Here is a 21,515-nt window from a genome sequence, read left to right as displayed (position 1 = left end):
TAATGACTGCTAACATACGGTTTACCCCAGTTTGATTAAATAGTGCTTGGTAAGACTTAGATGTTAAAGTCATGCTTGGAAACATCTTTTTTGGGTATGAAGATATAATTCGTTATGATTTTGCCACATTTGTATTTAATTATTGGAGATTTATTACTTTTTACATGTAACTGGATAAGAAGGACAACATTTTATAGTTGCCTTCCAGTTGATCAGGAAACTATCAAACATCGCATCCCATCTACCGCAATGTGAATGCGTTCGAAACCAGGTGTTTCTCATGATTGTGTTTGTGCCCATGGATATCATTAGACAAGGGAGTAAAGTGCAAATCTTTGAATTTAAATACAAGCCTATTTCATTCCATTTGATACTAGCACTTCGTGTCATGCATAAGACGTTTAAATGAAGTTATTTGAAAAAAAAAAAAAAAAAAAAAAAAAAAAAAAAAAAAAAAAAAAAAAAAAAAACAGATGACTCAGAGAAGGCTTTAACATTGAGTAAAGAAGGCTGAAGTAAAATGTTCTTAGAATTCGCGCTTGCCTACAAAACATTAGATAATGTTCTGGAAACATTTATTGGTCATACAAGTATATAAATGTCAAATCTCTATAATATAACATCTCTCATGTCATGTTTATGCCTGTGTCACAAAATTTTATGTAGAAAATAAAACATATGCAGTTAACATTTATTTTACAATCAACCAATTTTATTTTAGCACTTTTCTATATTTGAAAGGACAACCTGTGTAACGCCCTGCCTTGGACTACACAGAATTACGCTGAACATAGGCACTCGTTGCCTCTTAAGGGTAAATATGCGAAAAATATATGCACATGATACTGTCACGGGATCAAAATACTCATTATATATAGCCCGGTAATAAACATTTTAAATTAGGTTGTAAATTTCGAAAAACAAATATGCAACTGACCCAGATTCAGAGTTTAAAAATGACAGACACTATTTTAACTAACTCATACATGTAAACCGCGCTGGGGCAGATCTTAATCATTTTCATATGGTTGCATATGTTACACAGGAAAGTGATGCCTCTGGTTCGGCAGCCTGTGGTGTTGTAATCATGTAACCCTCGCTACTTGAGATATACAGAAACGTGTGTTTACTATAAATAACAAGGCGACTACGTCAGGATGTAAGAGACAGGTAAGGTTATTAAACACTAAATATTGTATATATTATGTTATCTTTTTTAAACCTAAGATGGTCTAACAAATTTCGTTTCAATTGTATTCTGTAATTTATATACAGTGGTTAAAAAGACATTATTATTATTATTATTATTATTATTATTATTATTATTATTAAGTTTAGCACTTTTGCGAGGGCTCACAAAAACTCATATTCTTTTAACGCAGTGGCAAAACATGACAAAGAAATAGTAAATGATAAAAATATGTCCATTTACCTAGCAGCACAACCACAGCCGCCTGTATTTTGAATGGCACTTTTTTATTTCAAATAAAAGCTAAAATTTCGAACTCCTAAAGGTCTGGGGTGTCTATAGGGTCACACGAAAGACTTGTTGGACTCAGCTGTTGGGAAGTACAGCGAATTTGCAATTGCTTTCGCCAATTTTGGGAATTTTCAGTCTCATTCTACGGGCTCACCCGTGTCTACCCGGAGGAAATTGTATACAGTGCGGAACAAGCTGAATCTTTTCTTCTGCTTTTTACATCAATATGATAAAACATATGAAATATTCATCGCTGCATGAAAAATTCTCTATTCACAATCGGGTGATATAATTTTGATATTTGCAAATTGCTGTTCATTTCCGAAGCATTTTTACGCGTTTGAAATTTAGCATCTGTTTATTTCGTGCCTATCAAAGTCAAACTGTTTGCATATATTAAGACTCTTCAAGAGCCCTTTATTTCATGTTTCAATATAAATATTCAACAGTGCACTTGGAAAACATCTTTCTATCATTGATGGAGTAAACATGAAATACTCATTGATATACACTGATTTCTTTCTGCTACTAAACTCAGATAAAAATGTGGAAATATTTGAGAGAGTTAATTTTTTGAGTGGATGTTGGTTGACATACACGCTCAAAATCATCTTTTTTTTATTTCATGCTTTCAACTTGCTTTAAAATAGCTCTCAGAATAAGCTGATGATACATCTATATACTTTCATCATCACAGTAATCCCTGTAAAAGCTTTTGTTATTGTCTGAATATTTTGGTAAGACATTTTCCCCGATAGTTTTAGACCATAGGAATATTTCACGAAATATAAAAATCACCAAATGCATAAGGGTTCGTCAAAATATCTCGTGACTAATCTTTGGTGAAGTTTATATCATTTATTTAAAATTAACTTTTATCTTCGATCTTAAAAAAGTTATTTTACGAGAATTTCAACATTGCTTTATTGTTTATTTTGCCACAAAAAAAAAAAATTAAATTACTGTACGCAATGTTTGTAAAAAGGTCCCTCTGAGATCGGATCTCACATATTTTCCATTTCAAAATATCAATCTAGCATTAGCATTGCTTTGATTTATTAAGAATTATAATGTGAGTTTAAAGGAAAAGTCATAAAAGTAAACATTTATGTGTGCATGAATTTAGAGGAATCTCTGAGGCTTCTTTATTGTCAGAAATTTCCTGTTTTTTTTTAATACAACAGAATCATATAGTTGTTAGTTGAAAATGTCATTTTACTGACATTTGTACTTTGACTAATACACAAAGTACGAATTAATAATACATTCAGTTAAATATAATCATATGAATGATAATCATGCATGGTAAATCATTTACAACTTGAAGATATAATTTAAGTTTCAGCAAAAATGGAGGGAAAAGGACTTTATTTGGCCTAAAATCACAAAACACTTAATGAAAAAGAGCTAAGCGTGAAGTAACGTAATTTATACATTGTACTTTATCCTTTAGCTTTCCTACACGTGTTTGTAGAGGAAGAAAATAGTTCTCTTCAGCTGATTTGCCATTTATGTCGAGTATCCCTTTCTCTTTTATATAACTTTTAGCAAAAATAATCTTATCCTTACAATTGCACCATAAAGGGTATAATCCCACAGTGGATATAGTTTCATTTCCAGACAGTAACAGACGGCACTATAGTTTTAAATCAACATAAAAACATCCCTGTATCATTATGCAGGTAAAGCGCTCATGGTGCTTATTCGCGCCACCCTCGTTTTTTATGAGAATGCGGCGACAAAATTCCTGCTGCTTTATTCTGTCGGTAGGCAGCTATACAAACTGGTCTTAAGACAGACTAGTCGGAAGTCCTAGTTAGGTTGAAAAATATTTTCATGAAACGCATTGTGCGAGTCTTTTGCATGGGGACCTATCAAGTTACGATTTTTTCAATACTCAAGCAGAATAAACACTTTATTTTGTATGAGCCCATTAGAATACGTAAGAATAAAATTCTTTTGTCATCTGTGGCCAAATTTCCTTTGATATCTCTGTGAATTGAATAGAAAAAAATCCATATTCTGATATTATTTCCGTTGCTTTCTTCGCCCAAAACATGGTGTCCATAATTTTATTAAACTCGAAAAACAGAAAAATATCTGGAGAACAGTTTCATTAGCTCTGTATGTATCAATTTAAATTATTGTTTTTCTTTTTATCAAGAGATTATAAAATATGTGGGTATTACCTCCAATATTTCTGTGACTGTCAGTCACCATCATCAGGGAGTAAACGACTAGGGTAATTTCACCTGGAATGAAAATCCAGGTCAATTGCCCCTAATCAGGACCAAACAACCAGACCTGAACAGACAGGGGGATATGATCTACTAGCTATCTGCCTCACGGTGCTCCAGAGGGATGCAGAGGAGCCCCGGGGGGAGGATGTAACAGTTACCACACAAGACCAGTGATTAGGGGCAATTGACCTGGATTTTCATTCCAGGTGAAATGACCCTAGTCATTTACTCCCTGATGATGGTGACTGACAGTCACAGAAATATTGGAGGTAATACCCACATATTTTATAAGCTCTTGATAAAAAGAAAAACAATAATTAAAAAAAACACACAAAAATACATACAAAAATATTAGTCTGTATACGTACATGTAGCACGGATAGAGGTGGTGACAAAAATAAAGAATAGACCATTCAATAAAAATTAAAAACAACCAATGTAAAAGATACTCAGTCAAGTACATAACAGCATCCCGTGTATTACAGCATACTTTGAAGGATATTTGTTTCTCAATAACCTATTTATTTATACGTTCTCTTAATTAACAAACAAGCAAATAAAAATAATTAACTGCATGGCTCAATAAAAGTTTAAGGAAAACAGGTAGTGTCACACATGGCATATGAATTTATAGAATAAACCTTTAAAATATCTTAAAATCGTGCATGCAAACTTTACAAAAAGAAATCTTAAAGAATGAAAAATAATAATAAACATTTAATGAAATAAGTGGATTCTGCAAATAATTTGTATTTATCAATATATGCTAATCAAATGTATTTCGATGATAAATCAACATATAGGGGTAGCACGTCACGAAAAGATATAAGGAAAGAAAAACCATTACACTTACAAAAGATTTAAATATATGGTAACTTGGGTCCCGCAGTATTCACAAGTGTAGACAGTTTTTGCATGGACAGAGAACAAAACGTTGAGAGTTTACAGTATAATACAAGCTTTAGAATATTTTAACGATAGAATTTACAAAAGAAACGTTATTAAATTGTATCACATTGTCTCTTTTTAAGCTCACACAGTATGGTGACGGTAGTTTTAAGAGCTGTTGAATATTAAGTTAAGTGTTCAATAAATTATTACTATAATTAGCATCAAATCAATTAACACGAATTGGTTTGACTCGAGCTGGTGGCGGCTTCAGAGCAAAACAACTGAAATGATCAAGCAACATTGCCATCTCACTATATAATAATAATAATAATAATCTATAAGGATAGTTACCCCCTTACAACAGGGCACCACAGAATCAGGGGCCCTCTTTAACGCGTCCTTAAACATGTGCAGTAATTTTTGCACAATATACGAATAAGAACCCATCTTTCCAAGTCCATGTGTTGTTGAACGCATTTTAAAACCCATGTCCATTAGTTAATAAATAGTTTTTCTAAAATGACACCCCCTATTAAAGCCAATGCCGATTGTCGCTCATAAAAGACAGCACTATTACTGAATACATTAGTGAATAGTGCTCAGTCTCATAGTAAAATACAATGAAGAAGGTTACGGAGAGACCGAAAGCTCTCTAAGGTACAGCTTTATTTTTCTGTAGAAAACGAAAAGTTTAATCTTATAACATAAGAATTATATGTTTTACACAGTGTATTATACAATTATACAATTTATAATATTATATATTATATTATATTATATAATAATATTATACAATGCAAAAGTATCAATACCCCAGTTTTAATAGTATAGAAATAACATTTTTATTACATGCCTAGCTGGTGTTTGTTTTATTTTGGGGGAAAGATAGATTAAAGTGTAGCGTTTCAAAACACAAGTATGTAATATGGTTCGTTAGAGAGCAATATTAGATGTTTTGATGTGAGCTTGCGTAGACCATGATGTTCACCAAGAAGTAAAACAGAGATTGTGAAATAAAGAAGGAAAAGAAGATGCTTTACATGAACAAAATAAAAATATGATAGAAAATGCACAATAAAGCACAAAAAATGCGAATATACAATATGAAAGAGAAATGTGTCCCTGTTAGAACTGACATATACAAAATCAGTCGTATAAACGTTGAGCACCAAAGAAGAAAAAAAGTTAAGTAACGACGTGTAATTGCAAAATGAAAATCAATATGATCTATTGCTTTGCACGCTTAATCATTATAATTTCCAGTTAACTATTTTTACAAACATTTTCCCAATAAATAGAAAATATACAGTATATCGGTTAAAACTGTTTCAAAATATGAAATATCTAGATTAAATGAAAACCGTTAAAAGAAACGATAACAATGACATCGCAGCAATGTTAAACATTCCTGTGAAAAACAGCAGTCTAGAGATCATATAGTTAAAGTCTCAACTCTTTAGTCTCTTTCTATACCTCTAAAACTTAAATAACCATTCACGCTTTTCCCACGGTTTAAAAACCTACACCCATTTAACTGAAATTAATGTTTATTTTTTTAAATGACAAACTCATCTAAAAGCCAGTGTATATTTGTAGGTGAACTTTCATCAGTTAATGGCTTTTCTGTCTTTACAACCGCCCTAAATGCAGCAGCATCGTGCCTGTGTTCAGCGTGGATTAGGTTACGCCTATTTTTGTGCACATGGATTGTGGACAAATTGCTAAAAGCCACGTAGTTCCCAGTGACACACTTCCGCGATCCAGGCTGTTTATTTTGACGATACTTGGTCTCCAACGTTTTGATATCCTGGAAAGTTATTAATTTCCATATACTATAGAACAACATTTATTGTGCATGAAATTCAAACTTTACACAAAATAAACGTCTCTGAAAAAGAATGATTACAAATAAATGAACAGCACAAAGGAATTTATATATTGATATCATAATTCATGGAAAAACGCCGCCAAACACAGCTTCCGTAACAGCATTATTACTTTAGCATTAAGCATTAGCCAGCCATTTTAAGTGTCCAGTTAAATGTTCACAGAAGAAATGCCACAACGTCGGTAACAGTATTATTTCTTTAGCCTTTAGCATTCGGCAGCCAACGGCTGTGGTAAAAGCTAGTACTCGCCTGGCAGAAGAAGACATCATCGTGCAACGGCAATGTTATGGTCCTTTCATATATCTTCTCCTTTCAACTATGCTGCACCCTGGGTCGTTCATTTTATAGCTTGGAGGGAATAAACTGACCACGTACAATGCCATCCATGACCAGAATGGTGCACCTGTGCTGGGAACACCTAAAATGATACAGGTAAGTCCTTAAGTTTTTTTTTATTAGCATGGCATGGTGCCCTAATAACAAGCTCTTACACGTAGTGATAGGAAATTATCATAGATTACAAAAATGTAAACTCGATAAAATTAAAATAAACTATCGATACCGCAACCACGGTTATTTGAATGTTGAGGTTACAGTAATGAATAACTTCTTTTCGACGCTTAAACCAAAAGTCTTAAAATGAAGAAATATGTAAACATGTAATCAGAAAGCTGGAAACGACTTGGTTTATATTGCAGCAACTGTTATGAAACTGATTCAGTAGGTCATGAAAAGTAAAATGGGGGTTGAAGTAAGCAACACCAAAATTCCAAATAAAATGAAAGTTAACAGTATGTATTTCAAACTAGAACGTAACAAATGCTACAAATATTACTTATTTCTAAAAGTTATTTCTGAAACACCCCACTATATGTTTTGACTTAAAAAAGAAACAAAACTTCAACACATCACTTGTAAGATCAATGTGTCCAAAGATATGTTTCCATAGCATATTTACAAGTAATTTTTTAGTGTATCAGTTCCGACCGAAATATTCCGGTGTTTTGTGCCTGATGGTGAGGAAAAAAGTGATAAGGTTGGCGATTTACAGCAAATATCACGAAATATTGGAGCTACATTGTACTCCAGACGTTGTAATATATTCTTGTGCTCAGTGCAACATAAAATGTCCCACGAAGCGGGCTTGGAAAAATTAAAAAGTTTTTAACACAAATAAATTTAAGCACAATATATCATAATTTGTACAAATAAAAATAAGATAGCACATGTGTACAGAATGGACAGAACATAAATGAGGCTATGTATGTGGAACATAAATAATACGAATCTTATCTTCGTTTGATTTATAAAATTTACATAACATTGATGAGAGATTATTCTGAAACAAAGTTCAACTCAAATTAAAACTTTTATAAAATTACCCCAATCTCTATTTCAGCTCTAACTGGCTGAAATAACGGCTCCCTTAAGACTTGATATGATTTGCTTTTCAAATGCTAGTTACATTGTACTCATTTCACATTAGCCCAGGAAAATAATCAAAATATTCTCCAAGCAAAACATTTATCTCTAATTTTCAGGTCTAACACATATGGTAATAATTTATTAAAACAAACGACAAAGTATATGTAAAACAGTAGACACCCTATCTATAGAATATACGTACGTGGATTTATAAAAAAACATAAGGTTATGAAGTATTTTACCATACTACATATCAAACAGTTGTGAATTTCTTACTTTCAATAATAAAAGCACACCAAAAAGAAATAATATGTCATTTTGGCATTAAATATAAGTGCAATCATTTCTTTCTGAAGAAGTATAAAAAGGACGAAGCCACATAGATAAAAAAGAGACATTATAAAGTTAACCACGAGTCCCAACATCTGGATCTTTGTAAACCTAAGAATTATGAAAAGAGATCAATGTCAACAAGTTAGGAACTCTCCTGGACTTAATTCACCGATCCATCAACACCAGTCACTAATATTGCCCTATTAATTGTAAAATATTTAATTTAATATTTAATTTTAATTTTTACCGGTGATAGCAATTTGAAATGGCCAAAAATCACACACACACACACACACACACACACACACAGAGAGAGAGAGAGAGAGAGAGAGAGAGAGAGAGATGGGGAGGAGGTGTTAATCTTGTTTCACAATATTTGAATAAATACATTGTATTAATATAATTTTATTTTAATATATATCCTGTTCAACAAAAACAAAATGATGCCTAATGGTTATCAGTAGTTTAATTTTAGGTATTTTCCACTTATAAATCAAATCACTGAGTAATTAATTTTAATTCATGAATGTTTATTAATAGCAGATAGATAGCATCCTACTTACATTTTCAGACAAAGCTTTGTTTACAACTTGTCCTGCACATGTAGCATGTCTTGTTGAGATCTTTATGTTTGCAATTGGCTATCTTTTAATATTGTTTTCTCTTCAAGGCATCCTTTTCAGTGAATCTACTTGAATGTCAAGTATTGGCTTGTTTTGATTCTATAAATGTACTGTAGTAATAATGTAGTGAATAATTAAGTTGCTCTTATTTTAGAAGTAAAGCATTTAGCCCTTTCAGAAATATTGCCTTACAATAGCATTTACATGTACGGTGTGAACCCGAATGTCTGTGTGTGAAGTCTGTGTGTGAAGTTATTGATGCATTCCAAAGAGATACACAATTAAAATCATGCAATATATATATATATATATATATATATATATATATATATATATATATATATATATATATATATATATATATATATACTATTTAGGGGATATTTTAAGTACATTTGTACATGATTTTAATTGTGTATCTGTTTGGAATATATATATATATATATATATATATATATATATATATATATATATATATATATGTGTGTGTGTGTGTGTGTGTGTGTGTGTGGCTATCAACACGTTACAAGCACCCATACATGTACAAGATGATTCAGTTCCTGATTAAATTTGCTGAAAAGCATTCAAAATTAAGGGAAAAATATCTTGTTCAGTGACAAGGTATAAAAAAACAATTGTGATGTCTGTGTTATAAACTATAAATATACTGCTGGTATTTGTATCGAAAAAAAAGAATAACAAACGTTTCTCTGTTGTTGTTTTCAAGATTTAGATTTAAAAGACAAAGTAAATCTTGTTGGTGAAACTAACAATTCAATGGGCTTACTGTAAGCTATATAATTGTACTTAAGGTCAAGGTTATAAAATGTATTGTTTGATGTTGAAAACTTACTCTTGAGATGACATATAATTGATAACGTAAAATTATGTACAAAGTAACAAAATATTTAAGCAATATATATGAAGTATGTTAATCTATCAAAAAGATCGACCCACTCGCTCATTCAGTAGAGAGTGAGAAAAAGTGAGCAAGAGTTTTAAAAAGATGTTTACTCAATTAAATAGCAAAGTTATTAACTACATCATCTGCATCTTACATAAATAATGTTTGTGCACTATGATCGACCAACGAGGATACTGCATTAGAAAACGGCTTCTTTTGAATATTGCATTAATTGTGCACTTTATATCAACCCAATTATTTCAAGGAAGTTTCTCTTCTCCAGCTATCATTTTTTAAAATGTTTTATGTACAAGATTCAGCCTGCTTGAGTTACTATCTTACTGAACGTCTCATTATCTCATGCTATGAAAACGTACAGCCAACTTACAGAATAAATCTGGGTTTGTTTAAAGATATATATGGTCCCTTCAGCTAAATATCTGTCTGTACCTTAACGTAAGCACCAGTTATAGCTACAATTTAAAAACTACATTGTGAAAAATAAAACATTCATTTAAATTTTTTCCTGGTGAAATCCAGTACAATAAGGCCAACGGGTTTGACATGTCAGTTAAGAATTAAACGTACTTTTTTTAAATTCTAAAATACTGTGTTAAAACGTGACTATTAGACATTTATAAATAAAGCTGAAGGTAACCCACGAGAGGCAATAAGTCATTCCTTAGCAGTCCAAAACATTTCATTATTATCATCTTGGACAAGTGATATCGCATATAAAGAAAAAAAACAGACATTGTCTATTTTCACGGACTTCTTCAATCTTGTTTACATTACATTTTCGTCGGTTGTCTGTATTTCTGATTGCATTCACCGAGATCAGTTGGATAGACCTACGTGGAACGAAACTTTCATTGGAAATGAGCCTTTGAGCAAAATGAAAGGATTGCAACATCATATGCAACGTTCTTTACTCAATCCCACATACGTTCACACATTCTACCTTTCACACTCAGTATAGGTACAAAATGACATGACAAAAATCATGGCTCATGGTATCCCTTAATCTAACAAGCGAAGGTAACATGATCACGTCGTACTGAAATTATAGCAGTCACTTTTCATTTTGAATCGAATATTTCAACGTTTCATTGTATATCGAAATTAAGTCCTGCGTATCGTTCGTTGAGGAAAACTGTTTTTTTTTTCGTGGTACAATGAGGGCTTCCTTGGGAGCCCAATTAGATGAGGCGTTTAATCAAGTTAAATCTTTGGAAAGATTTGAAGGTGGGCAACAGTGATTTTCTAGTATTCAAAAATCCTTACCTCAAGGTCAATTTTTGAACATTGGCCCAACATGCTATGTATATACTAGTAGTGTTAACAACAATATGTATATATTTAACTGATACCCACTCAATATCTAGAACATAAAAGGTAAAGGTTTATTAGACGTGTGATTATCTAAATATCATTCATGAAAACTAAACTTACTATGACAAGCTGGCTTTTCTTAAATACATGTTTCCGTCTTTCTATAATGTATGTACGGGAGACCACGTTTGCCGCCAAAATTATGTCTTTCGGTCACGTGGTACTGTCTAGACATTACGTCATGCGTTTTATATATGGGTTATATATACAGATGCTTGGGCAATAGTGAAACCCTTTTCAGACAAATATGGATGGCATTAAACTGACCCTTTCCGCTTGCTATGGTACAAGACCTGTAGATCTGGGCCATGCAAAAAAGATTTATAACATATACACCGTAGTTCAAATTGAGCTTTTTTATCCAGGAATTCTTATGTATAAGCCTGCAATTGTAATGTTTAATATGCTATTTGAAAACGTCATCAGGGTTAGGGCGAAGGTATACATTTGATGTGTCATTAACTTGCGCGATAAATGCTGTGAGAAAGGTATCTGTTTAAAGTTCGTGTATAAGTTTTCAAGTTTACCAATAGATGGAGCTTTAGTTTCATATAAAGGTTTAAAGAATGACAATGCGTATTTATGTGTCTATCTTCTAATTAAAGAATTGTGTATGACAGCATCCTGTATAACAGCAAAAATCTTTAAAAGAATGTGCTAAGTAATCTCTTTTAACTACAGTATACCTCGCATTCCACAAAGAAACTGAAACACAACCTCCTTGGCGGAGTTAAAATGGTGTTAAAGGCAGCTGCATACCTTTCAAAGCGACTCAGACAAAAAGTTTATACCTCAAAAAACAATCTGGTGTTGTAGCCTACAGGTGTAGTATACTAAACACGTCAGAGTTATGGGAAATTTTGTATTTACACTTGTTGACGAAATGCGACATAATACATGTCACATTTTATACGACCGTTTTATCTTGAAAAAAGGATAATTGTGTATTATATCAGACAGAAATGTTTTTCATTCCTAGATTCGACACGAAGACTAGGGAGAAAAAGAGCCCGTGAAAAGAGATTTTAATATCGGACAGGAAGTCACTGGTTGTTAAAATTTTCATAATTTAAAAAATGCCAAATATGCAGTAAACATACCTCACGTATAACCATGAAGAAATAGTTACATTTTTTAAACCAGGCTTGAAAATAAGTTCATTACTGAAATATCATCAAACTGCTACAATGTCCATTTGGTAAGGGGTTGTCGAATCCTAATAACAGTACATTTTTTGCAATTAGTACTTTAGGATATATTACATGAATATCAGACAGGGAATAAAAACCAGTAGTTCTATTAATCCGTTATAGTCTACTACTGAATATGATATGGCAACGACTTCAAATGAAAATAAAAGAACCTCTATCATAAAGATACTGAGAGGTTAAATTATAACAAGGAACACCAATGAAATATTTGTTCAGACTACAGAATATTCTCAACGGTTACTGCAGAAAAAGTAGCCAAATACGCTTTTGGCTATACAAAATGTATACATATATATTTGATAGTAATTTGACAGTAAAAAGATATTTAGAATAAACATTTAAATCTAAATTTGAGTGCTCCATGGAGCGTTTTACACAACACTATGTTTCTCTTGTTCCAAAGCATCGGAGCATACTTACATATTAACCAAATTGCTCTACAATCGTTACACTTAAATGTCGAGTTAGTTAATGAGTCTCATGGTATAATTGTCTTTCTTTATAGTATCGTTTTCTAACCAGTGTATTCACTCTGCGGCTAACAGCATTTCTTATAAAAAAATTTAAGAACTATAGAGGGAGGATTACATGGCTGGTAACAAAACAAATTCAGTGAGTAAAAGTTCAAGAGCACATGATGAACGTTTCTCAAATACCAACCTTACCTAGGACCAGACTTTTTTTTTATTTTTGAAGTGTAAACCATGGAAAGGACAAAATCACTGGACATCGAAGAACAGTTTCAAGAAAGAACATGGATTTGGCTTAACTTCCGAGGCCGATATTTTTTCTAGTTTGACTCAGTTTACATTTACAGTAAACACCATCCCTCTGCAAACCCTCTGCGAAATGGGGCCGATATCCTCACTTACTTTGATATCTAATATATATATATATATATATATATATATATATATATATATATATATATATATATATATATATATATATATATATATATATATATAAGTACACTCACATGTTCAGTCCTAAAGGCAAGGCCAACTCTCGACTTTGGCTTGTGGCCTGTCATTTGAAGAGGTGGAGGTGTTTCTGAAAGATTGAACCACAATCCTATACCTGGAACCTTGGTCTAATTTTGACTCAGGGCGGACCTTAGTTAATATTAGTGATGTAGCTTAAAGGTTTCGGATACTGAACATGTCAGTGTTATAGGAAATACTGTAATTACACTTGTTGACGAGCATAATCGTTAAAGGAAATGCGACATAATACATCTGTCACATATTTTATACGACATTTTTATCTTGAAAAAAAAGGTCTTGTGTATTATTTCAAATAGAAGTGTCGGTATTTGATTTACAGATGTGACACGAAGACTAGGGACAAAATAGCCCGTGGAAAGAGATTTTAATATTGGGCAGGAAGTCATTGGTTGTAAAATTTTTCATCATTTTAAGAATGCCAAATATGCTGTAAACATATCTCACATATAACCATGTAGAAATAGTTTTAGAAATTTAGAAATAATTTCCTCTACTCTGTTTAAAAATTAAACATGTAATGTAACGAAATGTAATTTTTAAACAAAGCTTGAAATATTTTCATGACTGAAATGTCATTAAACTGCTACAGTGCCCAGGTTCTGACTTGGGGGGTTCAAGAGGTGGGGGATGTTTCTGAAAAAGTGAACCAAGACCCTAGACACGGAGCCTTGACCTAATTTTGTTTCAGAGCGGACCTTTGCCTTGCTAAAAGTGCGATATGTTCGAACCCAACTCCACCCAACCCTTCTGTCTATGGGCCTGCGAGTAAAGTTCTCGTGTGAAAGGGTGCACAGTAGAAAACTTAATGAAAATAATAAAAAAAAGGATGATGGAAAGTGCACAAAGAGAAATACGTAGAGATACACTGATGTACAAAGAGACTGATAAACCAGATAACAATGTGATATTTTCCTCTTCATTTTGTGCATTGAAAATGCTTTTCTTTGCAGGTGTTTAAGGTAAAATAATAACTGGGCTTGAAGTTTTGCATAGTTTTATTTGACTATTAAGTTCCATATTCGTTTATATTTTTCAAATGAGAAAATCTAGGGATAAAATAAATAATAAAATTAATATTCCAAAATCTCCAAAACCTCTATAAGCATTGCGTCAATAATAGTTTAAATATACATAGTTATGAAATCTATTTCGTGAAACAGGACAAATATTCTTACTTAGGAAGACAATTACTGATGAATCTGGGGATGATGTAGGCTCAAACGACCGTTATTAAATCAAGTTTTGACGTAAGCCGTAATGTGAACTCAGTTATAGATAAAAATGTTACCACGTAATAGCAGCTGTCAGTATATACATATATATTGAATTGTTAAGATAGTAAATATCTATTTACGTAATTATTTTAAAAAAACGCTTGATTGCCACTGACACAAGATAATTTAACGTGTATTTATACGTTTATTTACCAAGCAATGTTGTGCCCTGTTTCAATGAGTTAGATAGAGCTACAGTTTTTATCAGGATTTTTTATATAACCCCTTATTTAGTTATTTAATTGTTATAATTTTCTTTTGACATCTTACTTTCCTATTTAAAATATTTACCAGAGGCATTGTTTTGATTACATCCCTAAACGTATTCCTTAAACCTCTTCTGACGTGGAAAATATGCTAGTAATGTTATGCGGGTGATTAGTCCAACTAAAATAAATGGAAGCACTGAAGCAAGGTTAAATATGACCACAATTATGTTATTTCTGATCAAAAATGAAGTTACTCTCTGCACATTTCAACCGCGTTTTTTTAACGTTCACGAAATAAAAACATTCAGAAATACACAGCAATGTATTCAAGATAGAAGGTAGAATTTCATTTTATTACAAACATGTTACATAATATCTTTATCATCAGGGCTAAAATGCTGTTGTAAAACATTTTGAATACATGTTTACCATTCTCATGCAACCACTTACTCTCAGGTAAAAAAGTATATGGAATCAATTTGATATAGAGGTCATTGTCATATTCTAGTTATATTGAAACGTTAATCATGAAGACAACATCAATGAATAATTTTAATTTTTTTCATTCTTGTAAGTCATTTGGGGAGATCAAAAATACAAGGGATACTGATATTTTAAAATGAATTTTGTTTTAATGTGTTATGCAATCAGATATTTGTAAACGTGTCAAACCCACTTCTAAATTTTAAGTAATATTATCAACAACTGGATTGTTTACCAATATAACTTCCATTAAAATGGTTTTAGTATTAGTTCTTCATATATTTCGAAAACGCTGTCTAAAAGCTACTCTGAAATAATTCAAATAACACTGACATGAGGACAAGGGCATCAGGTTATATACTTTTTTAATTATAAATAACGGAATTTTACAAAATATTCCAGTAATGAAAAAAGAATTTCTCAATTAGCGTGGTGACAGTGGTATTTCGTGATCCACAATATATATATATTAACCATATGTTTAGAAATGAAAATAGGAATCCCTTAATTTCTTAGGCGTATGTGAATTATCCAGGTGTACTCTAATCACACCACCAACTAATATTTTTTTTTTGTATTTTCCTTATGTGCAATTTGGGCAATTGAGAACCAAAGAAGGGGCATACGTGAGTGTGCGCAGATACAACAGATAAAGAAAAACTCTACTATAAGATGTTAAATTAATCAACATATATTTCACTAGTTTCAGATGCTTTCTGCACTGTATACTATCATGAAATTTCAAGGGAAAGTACAGCTAGCTAAATACATTTATATTTTAACACTTCCAAATTTAAACAATATCACTGATCATATTTCGAGGAATCCACACGAATATACAAGCAATTTAGGCTTATTAAAAGTTAAAATTAACTAGAAAATAATGTACACTTTGGGATATAAATTGAAGACGAATTACTTACTTGCTGATTAAGGGTTGTCTATAAATGCACAATTTAAATTTGTTATTCTGACATAAATGTCATCAAAGATGCAAATAAGATTAGTAAAAAGCGCAGTTGGCGTTCTAGTATTTACCAGGGAAGTTGTGAATCCCTGCTGATGTTTCTAGCAAAGGATATATTAAGAATTCAATCAGTACCGTCCATGTGTTTAGCAACAGAGAGTAACTTAACAACTCATGAGCACTTTAAAAAGTCAAACGAAATTGTAGCATTCAATAGATATCATATTTTTATATAGCAACTATGTGGATCTTAAAACAAAACAAAATACAAGTGTATATCACCCGAGTATAATTCTGGAATTTAATTCATCGTATACATGTACCTGTATATCGTAAATGTGTGCTAGCTAAAAAGTATGTATGTATGTATGCACATATCATCTGCGTAAAAATTAAGAATATATGATTTTTAAGTATGTATGGAATGCATTACCTTAAGATATCAGTCTCAACTATTTTGCAACTGTGAAAATGTGGAGTTCATCGTTTTTCTAAAAACCTTAACATTTCCATTCTTCATACTATCGTCTACCCATTGATAATCAACTTGTAAACTTGTGGTAAACCAATTAAGAAAAAGCAGGTCTGATAACTGTTTTATATTTCCTTTAAGCCATAGCTATCAAGACCGATTTCTACAATACAAATGAAAGTTCTTGGAAACATTTAATTTATTATTATTTTTTTATTGTTTAAATTCTGGCACATGAGATCGCCCATAAATTTTGCAACAATCACAATTTTAAAACCACAATGCGAAGAGGTGCGTTGGTGATATTCTTGGTGCCATAATATATAATGCGGTTATAAACACTTTTATTTTAAGTAGATAAAGCTCACTATTAGCTTATTTTTCAATATAAATCGAACAAAAAGACAGTATACTTTGGTGATAGAACACTACTTTTATAGAGTACGCTAAATTAAGGCTTTTTTCGATCATTGCGCGGTGCAGTGTTCGTGTACGCCTATACATTTTCGTAATTTTTTCGTTAAAGTTAATGTGTTGTTTCGGAATTTAAAATAATGTGTCAGCGATACAAAATTATTTGTCTTTCATGTATGTTAAATTTGTCTGCCATATATGTGAACGTTAAAAAAGCATTTAGGAAATCAGACTATGGAACCACTATTTCGCACGGAATATATATCTCCCTTTGGCTGCAAACTGATCGTGCCCGTGTGTCGTGTTGCTGGGGGATATATTGGACAAGGCAAATGTACATCAGCAGGATAAATAATGCAAAGGATTCTTGCATGGGAGTTTTTCATTATAACAACGAGTTGGAGGCATGTGCAACGATGCCTACTGTATTTACGAAAGATGTTGTCACGTTCTTAAACTGGCTGAAAAACGAAATTTGAACGATAAATATTACTAAACCTCCAGTACATTTAACTAGTGTGTTTATTATGTAAGATGGACCCTACTTTAATATAAACCAGTTCATATCCCCCGTCAGAGATAGACAAAAAGGGTAATGCATGCGGTAGATTACCTGCCAATCTTAAACGGTAAAGATAGACTTGCTAAATGCCTCAGTCAAAACTTGGCATCTTGGCTTAGTTACGTATGTGTTTGTATGCGAGTTCAGATTCTACCCCGTGTCTGTCTTTTTTCTGCTTATTGACGGTGTTCTACTATTCTGCAAAAGGGTATGCATAAGGGTAACAGTTGTTATATGGAGGGATATGTATATATACATTCGAGGCATAGAAAAAATTGTAAACCAATTTTCCAATTTTAAAGATATCTGAAGCATCTATTAGCAGAATATTTAAAAAAAATAATAATAAATAAATAAATAAATAAATAAATAAAGACAAGGCCTTGTTACTAGTATGACCTATCATGTAACATCACTACATACAAAGATGTTACAGGAATTTGAGAAGAACGTTTGTTTCAATTGTTTCAATGTCTGCAGACGAGAATGCCTTCTATAAACAAGTAAGTAAAGAAGTAAACCTACAACTACTTTCTCTAGTTAATAAACTGAATTTTTGAGGCGCAATATTAAATTAGATATTAAAACTTACTATAATAGTTGAGATACAAGTTCGAACTAGTCTGAAGGTACGCATGTACTTAAATCTCCATGTGTGATGTGTGTTAGTTTCAGGCGGTTTAAAAGTGTGATAGGTTGATTTCAGGTATGAGAGAGCGAGTTTCTAAGACCATATTCAACGTGTCATATCAGACAACAACCAGATATTGCATCTGCGTTCCGTCTTTCAAGACATTAAGACACTTTGCCAAGATATCACGCGTGAGAGCATAAACAAGTATGCCCCAGCGTTTGAAGGGGAAGATTTGCAATTGCTATGAAGATGGGAACGCTTCGGTGTTGAATTTCACGCGTCGCACTGTTAATTACCCAGTGTTTCGCCCAAGGGACTGCGCGTCTTAAAAGGAACGCACAGTGTTCTCTGCTCGAGTAATTATATAACAAAAGACTGTAAAAGGCATCTCAAACCAACAACATGCGAAATGGCCTGAGGTATTCTAATGTAATAACCCCAAAGATTATAATTGTATTTAAGGACACAACATTACACAGTATATTTGAATTCTGTGAAAACATCACGAAATTCGGTCAAGGCATTGTATGAGAGTTGATTTACAATGAAAACGAACATTTACCTTTTCCTAAGAATTTTATCTTAGCAAACGCGTGTCTGTTCTACCTTCTAGCTATGCTTCTTGTCCCTTTTCGCACAACCCCAAGTACCTTTGCGTCAGTTGATCATCAATTAGTAGTGAAGAGACTTAGGCCTAACAAAAAAAAAAAAAAAAAAAAAAATGATGCTTCATGTGAACCTTGAACAGATTCTTCACAAGAACAGAAGGGATCAGAGGTATTTGTACCCCAATATTGCGGTGCCTATCAAATTCCCTCTTCTGGTAGACAGAAATATTGGTATGCAAAAGACTTATGATTTAAGCTGATTTCGTAAAGAGTTTATGATAATTACTGAGCTCAGACCACAGCTAATGCAATTCGTTCTTGGATTGACTTGTATCTTATTTTGAATAGCAGATGTGACCAAAGAGAAACTATTAATATTCAAAAATGTGTTTGCAATTAAAGAAGCACCATATAAATCATTTAATCGCAAACCAACTCATAGCAAGTCCATTCGCTGCTTCACCACCTTTCGTATAAATAGTACCATAAAATTGCTACTTTTAGACGTGTGTGTGCACGTGTGTGTGTGCACGTGTGTGTGTGTGTGTGTGTGTGTAAAGGTCAGAGTCACTGAAAAATGATGTATATAAATAATTAAATATCACCTTCGTAAATATCACTTTATGACCCATTATCAATTGATTCTGCAAAGTTCAAAATCCCATGCGAAGTCTGTAGTTTATCGTATTTGTTACAACCAACAGAGCACGTCTGTTTGTCAAAGACATCAAAATTACATAGCTTAACATATGTGATCCATAACTTCTGAATTTCCCCTTGGCTAAATCCGAGTACATGGGTTTTGTGCCATTTACAATGTTTCACTGTTTTGTTTATGGCTGTTCAACGTTAACTTTTGTGTGTTATAATGTTATATAATCACAAGGTGCATTTATTAATTCAGTACTATTCTGTAAAGGTTAATCAACAACTACCAACAAGTTTATTCTATCTATTTTGGTATATGTTTGCCAAAGTGGGGCTCCCATTCATCTCTCTGAAACAGACGACTATGCATTGTTTTTGAGAAAATAATACGTATACCCTTCGTTAACACAATGTGTAATAAAAAACTTTGTTGGCTTTTAACTGAAACAACACTGGAGCAGTCATTTCAAGTAATTGGGGTCGAGCAACAGTAAAAAACCTATGAAATTTTAAAGTTGAAAGGGGTGGTAGCTGCAATAAGTAGAACAGAGCGCAAATTGGGAGCAAATGAAAGCAATTGATCTTTGATCGCGTTGTTAAGAGGACCTATTTTGCAAATGAATCTCTGCATCTCTTGATTTTTTCTGTTTTTGTTTAAAACATAACTGAGTCCCTGTCACGGGAACAAGGCAACGATGTGACGTGAAGTATATGTATATTTACCAGGAAACTACCCCAACCGTTATCGTCACATAGTACATAATGCTTTGATCAAGAACTTTAATAATTGCGGAAGCTTAGATTTTTATTGAAATATAACTCACGTTCTGTCTTTATCAAACACATTTCCTTGGACAGGAATGGGCGTTCTCATCTTATTTCCAACTGAAAATCTACTGCCTTGGACAGGGATGGATGTTTCTTCATTTCTATCCATCAAACTAAGGAGTTGTGATCAGAAACCCTCTCACACCACACCACATTGGCCTCGCCTGGAAGATGTGGCAGCAACGAAGAAAGGAAACAAAAACCACGTAAGGCACCGATCTCTTTTCGTCCAGTTTGAAAGTTAAATACAAGGCGTCGTTTTATATATACATGAAATTAAAATGAGGATACGGCACGTGCAGCCATTTTGACTGATGCTGCTGTTTTTGTTTTCATCAGTGACGGGGATATAGGGCCCGATCCTTTTTCAAACGAATTATTGGAACCAGATGTAAGCCTATAGGAAGGTGGACAGGGCAATTAAGACCTGACAAGGACAGAGGAAAGGAAGCAGAGACATGAGCAATGCTACATACAGCGACCACAAGGTATGAAAATAGGCAGGCAGCATATTACAAAACCAATTATTACTAAATACCACAAATAAATATTAGGCTTATCCATAAAAAACACTAATGTTTTGTACCATCCAACATCGTTTAATTTTTTTTAGAAAAAACAGCGGATCAACTTTCATTAAATCGATATAAATGAGTTTAATACAGAATTTACAAATATAAGACTCAAGTATAAAACATCATAAAGTAGCAAAATATCAAGTATATCATTTAAGCACTAATTCACATAAACTTGGAAAACCTAGTGTCGTTTAAGGTAACAGCTTTCAAAATCTGCATATATATTATTGAAAACCTCAGAGAGATTTTTAAAAAAATTCTTTGCAAAATGCATGTGGGGATATTTCTTAGCTTAAGTGTGAACACAACGGCGTGGGGCACAGATAAAATATTTGTACGCCTGATACCAAATCACCCTAATTCTTATTTGTGGCAAATTTACGACTACATTTTCAATGCTATGTGTAAATAGACGAATACAATTTTTACGAAATTGTCATGTT

At 32.6% G+C, this 21,515-nt stretch overlaps 2 long non-coding RNA genes across 5 annotated transcripts in view; one reads left to right on the top strand and one right to left on the bottom strand.

Moving 5' to 3' along the window:
* Window positions 1-5,259: 5,259 nt before the first annotated feature.
* Window positions 5,260-21,515, bottom strand: part of LOC106157953 (uncharacterized) — a 38,669-nt gene continuing 22,413 nt past the window's right edge. The window contains exons 3-4 of the long non-coding RNA XR_015335352.1: window positions 6,750-6,918; window positions 5,260-6,418 (exon numbers count right to left, since the gene is read on the bottom strand). This is a non-coding gene — a long non-coding RNA (uncharacterized LOC106157953). The remainder of the gene's footprint in view (window positions 6,419-6,749; window positions 6,919-21,515) is intronic.
* LOC147760814 (uncharacterized) overlaps window positions 20,856-21,515 on the top strand; it is a 98,482-nt gene continuing 97,822 nt past the window's right edge. For 3 of the 4 annotated variants that reach the window (XR_015335346.1, XR_015335344.1, XR_015335345.1), the window contains exon 1: window positions 20,858-20,982. This is a non-coding gene — a long non-coding RNA (uncharacterized LOC147760814). Of the gene's footprint in view, window positions 20,983-21,515 lie in introns of all 4 variants that reach the window. The other variant, XR_015335347.1, reaches the window with a different exon arrangement.

This window comes from Lingula anatina, chromosome 7, assembly GCF_051362555.1.
Source record: "Lingula anatina isolate TDL-2025a chromosome 7, LinAna3.0, whole genome shotgun sequence".
Classification (NCBI taxonomy): Eukaryota; Metazoa; Brachiopoda; class Lingulata; order Lingulida; family Lingulidae; genus Lingula; species Lingula anatina.
This window is presented reverse-complemented; position numbering and strand designations above follow the sequence as displayed.